We start from the raw sequence: 4,324 nt of genomic DNA, 5'->3' as shown, positions 1-4,324 counted from the left end.
ATATGTATGTATGTATGTATGTGTGTGTATATGTTTGTGTGTCTGTGTTTGTCCCCCCGACATCGCTTGACAACCGATGGTGGTGTGTTTACGTCCCCGTAACTTATCGGTTCGGCAAAAGAGACCGATAGAATAAGTACTAGGCATCCAAAGAATAAGTCCTGGGGTCGATTTGCTAGACTAAATGCGGTGCTCTAGCATAGCCACAGTCAAATGACTGAAACAAGTAAAAGAGTATACCAGAACGCTCAACTACTTCAGAATCCGGTTCCTTGCACACCCATTTCATTTTTAATACTGAGCGCAAACATCGCTAATGAAATCGTTCATGTAAATAAACCTTCTTCCTATATGCTACTCACGTCTCACGTGAGTAGAAAGGTTGAAAGCACACACACCCTATACACTGTAACCTTTGTGTTCCCTGTAATATCTCTATTAGACCAAGCATGTCCTTCCTTTCAAAATTCTTGAAAGCCTGAAACGGTTCGCTATTTCATAGTTTAATGAAGTCCACCCAATTCCAAGATAGACATATTCGTCCATAACATTCAATTTGGGCTGGAAGCTGTTTGAAATAGCAACAGCTTTATGTAAATTTATTGTAAACCCAAATAAATTTAGATAAAGTTTACAGGATTTATCAATTTAAGCATTAGGTGCTGCGTGTCACTGATTGAACAGGTTACCAAGTCACAACCATCTGCATACAATAAATCTCTTATTAAAGAGGTAAACATTTTTGTTTTCCCTGAAAACCTTTTCAAATTAACTAATATACCGGTTATTATGTAATGAATATATACATCTTCCCTGCAACCTTTGAATGTACTTTCAAGTACAAACGAAAAGTTCTCCAGACCTCATGTTTACAAAACCTACAGGGCACCAAGCTTACGTAAAACTTCCAGTTATACGTGCCTATTTACAGTGCCAAAGGCCATTGTGAAATCGACAAAACTCTGGACTAAATATAGATTTTATTTACGACATTTTTGTTGCGCGTGACATGTAGAAAACATCATACACATGGCTCCGTATTTGGTCTAAAACCACATTAAGATTCTGAAAGAACATTCGGTGAAATCTTATCGTTTAATTGTGCAAAGAGAAGCCCAGTAAATATTTTTCCCACAGAAGATAAGGATATGATTCCTCTTGAATATTTATACTCATCAACCACTCTTTTCCCCTTATAAACAGGAAATATAACACCATCAAACCAAGCGTTTGGTACTGCTCCTAACTTGTGATTCCATCTATTCCTGGCACTTTTCCAGGATTAAGTTTATTAATAGAGATTTGAACCTCTTCAACTAAAGGAATATTATCCAATTAATAAATGATTAATATGTGATGAAGATTGGAGTCGATATCACCACTGACATTAGAATTTCGGATTAATAAATTAGAAAAGTTTCCTTCCATCATTTGACAATAGCTTCTATTGATATAAAGAATAAGAAAGAAACGTAAAGAGCAAACATTACACGTTTGCATTCAAGCAAAGCTGTTGCTGTTTACTTTAGTAGCTTCAGGGTCATATGCCTTTTTTTTATGAGTATAAAACTCTTTAGCATCATGGTAATCAGCTTCTGATTGAATATCTTTTGACAAACTCCTCTGTCAATTTTCTTTCATACTCCATTCCTCTTATTGCTCTCTGTACCCCTGTTTTAATTCGTTTTAGCTTCTCTTGTGTTTTTGAGACTGTTAGAGAATAAATTAATCTAGAGTGATTTTCTGAGTGCAGACTTTTGCTCAAGTAGTTGAGTTATCTCTGTATTATTTTTGTAAAATTAATCCCCTCTATCAGGTTTTTCAAATCCAAGGAATTCTGAAGAGATATCATGTAAATTATTTTCTAATTCACCCTATGATGACGGATCCTGAATCGGTTCCTGCTAAAATTCCCACAACTCAAGATCTTTAAGCTCTCCTACATTGATTCTTTTTGGTAGGGATTTGTTCTTTGACCGTCTGTGCTTAGGATGTATCGTCATTTTAATTTTGGCTTTAACAAGTCCAAAATATTACCAAAATCCACTACATCAATTGCAAAATCTGTTAAATACCACTCTTTGGACTGAGGATGTATCCATATGGTAATATGGTATACCTTACATTAAACTGGATACTTGATATAATATAAATAAGTTTATCCCTGTGCAAAGTTGGAGGAGTGACAAGTCGTTATCATATATATATGTGTGTGTGTGTGTGTGTGTGCATATATTATATATAAAAGACAAAAAAGAGTGAAAAAAACTGCAGAAGGCTTGTGTTATATGGATAAAGTATATATTTAAATCGTTATGTTTGAAAAATGTTATAAAATTTTTAGTATAGTAACATTATTTTTGGAGAAATAACCGGATTCGTATTTTTTTTTCAAATTTCTCAAATTTCTTTACCTATATCGTGTCATGTCTTCGCTATGACGTGAAATAATGAGTTCCGGACAGGGGAAGGTAATCAGGAATTTTTCCGGTATAAGGGAGATAATAAAAAATGTTGGGAATGACTAGGTTTGATTAATTTAACATGATCTGGTTCAGAAGGAATAAAATGTTACAAGTGGTTAGGTTTTGCTTTGTATTTTTTCAATGAGGTGAGTGTCCTTATTTAAAAATGTTAGAAATGGATAAGTTTTGGCTTATATTTTTCAATGAAGAAGGTTTGCTTATTTAATCTAACTTGTGTTGGTGTTCCAATGGCACATTGATAGAATGGAAAGATTACAAATTGTGGTAGCATTTATTTTGCGCATTTTTCAATATGTTCACTAAAGGGTATCATTCTGTATTCTTGGAATGCAATCTGCTGTCGATGCAGAGTGCATCTGCGTCTGAGCGATAATCCTGTGGACCTTATGTAGTTTTGGTGTACCATAGAGTACATGCAGATATTTAACATTTCACTTTGAAGAATACCTCAAAACAATTCAAGAGTAGGGAGGCCTCTTCAAATGTATTTTACTTCAAATACAAATAATAGATAACATCAACAACAACAACAATAAATAACCCTGCTCACAATAAATATAGACTCTGCAGAAATCAAAATCTGAAGAATTTATCCACGTAATTTGTTTTATAGTTTCGACAGAGGTAGAAGATCGGTGTCCATAAACTTTACAGGATCTCTGTGAATATAGAAGGTAATAAGAAAGGCTTATGTCACTGTAGTAGGAAGTAGTGTATCAAGATATTGAGTTACTTATCCTCTGATCTGGTCCGGATGTTTGCAACAGAGTTGACTCTGCTATATCTATACAAGAGCCGAGTTGTGTTAAACCGAACGACAGTTTAGGTAAGTGTAATTGCCTGCTTTGTGAACATTTTTTGAAGATCGTATCTCCCGATATGATATTATGTGGTCGTGAGAGAGTAATCTGAAACAAAACCAGAAAGAAATAAATGACAATAACCAGTGGAAAAGAAAACAAGAGATTGGTAGATGAAGAGAATTGTGGAGATATTGAAGGACTTGAAAACAATATAGTTAATAAATAAAATCGGAACAAGTTTCATATTGTTATAGAAAATCCTAAAATAAATTGTCTTGTCATCAGAGGAAGTCAACTGTCTATTTGATCAATGTGGTGCAAAATAAAAAACAAAAAACAAAGAAAAAAAACTGGCAAGTAATTACCCTGCACGTGTAAACGAAAGCAGGATATTGTAGTCGGTCGTCTTTGTGTGCTTGCAAAATTACTGGAGAACGGCTGAACGGATTTTCACCAAATCTAGCAGAAATACTCATTTGGTGAGTGAATCGAGCGCATTAAATTTTGGTTTGGTGAATCAAATGTTTTTTTTTTATTTATTACATATGCATAAATGATATACAGGGGAAATAACTCTTCATGTCATTTTGTTGAAATATGAATTCGTGTGAGATAATTAAATTAAATTTTATCTTAACCTTGTGTGCGGGTAGGGTATGCATCACCCCTCCGATGCCTTTTTTTTCCTTTTTTTTCTTTTACAACTGCATTCCCCAAAACATACTTTTATCCTTCTGCCATTATTATTAATACAAGGTTTTTTTTTATTTACTTGTTTCGGTTATTAGACTCTAGCCATCTTGGGGCACCGTCTTGAAGAATTTTTAGTCCAATGAATCGGCCCCAGTACTTATATTCTGTTAAGCTTGGGATTTTTTCTATCGATCTCTTTTTTGCTGAACCAATGTGTTGCAGAGATGTAAACACACCAGCAATAGTTGTCAAGTGGTGGTGGGAGACAAACACAAACACACACACACACACACACACACACACACACACACACACACACACACACACACACACACACACACA

General features: G+C 34.6%; 1 protein-coding gene across 3 annotated transcripts in view; it reads right to left on the bottom strand.

The window, feature by feature from the left end:
• Positions 1 to 15: 15 nt before the first annotated feature.
• The window catches only part of LOC106868179 (cardioacceleratory peptide receptor), a 68,301-nt gene continuing 63,992 nt past the window's right edge, over positions 16 to 4,324 (bottom strand). For all 3 annotated transcript variants that reach the window (XR_008267190.1, XR_008267189.1, XR_008267191.1), the window contains one exon: positions 16 to 3,394. The gene's annotated coding sequence lies outside the window, so the exon portion shown is untranslated. The remainder of the gene's footprint in view (positions 3,395 to 4,324) is intronic.

Source organism: Octopus bimaculoides, chromosome 2, assembly GCF_001194135.2.
Source record: "Octopus bimaculoides isolate UCB-OBI-ISO-001 chromosome 2, ASM119413v2, whole genome shotgun sequence".
Lineage (NCBI taxonomy): Eukaryota > Metazoa > Mollusca > Cephalopoda > Octopoda > Octopodidae > Octopus > Octopus bimaculoides.
Note: the sequence above shows the minus strand (reverse complement) of the source record. Positions and strands in the feature narration are given on the sequence as shown.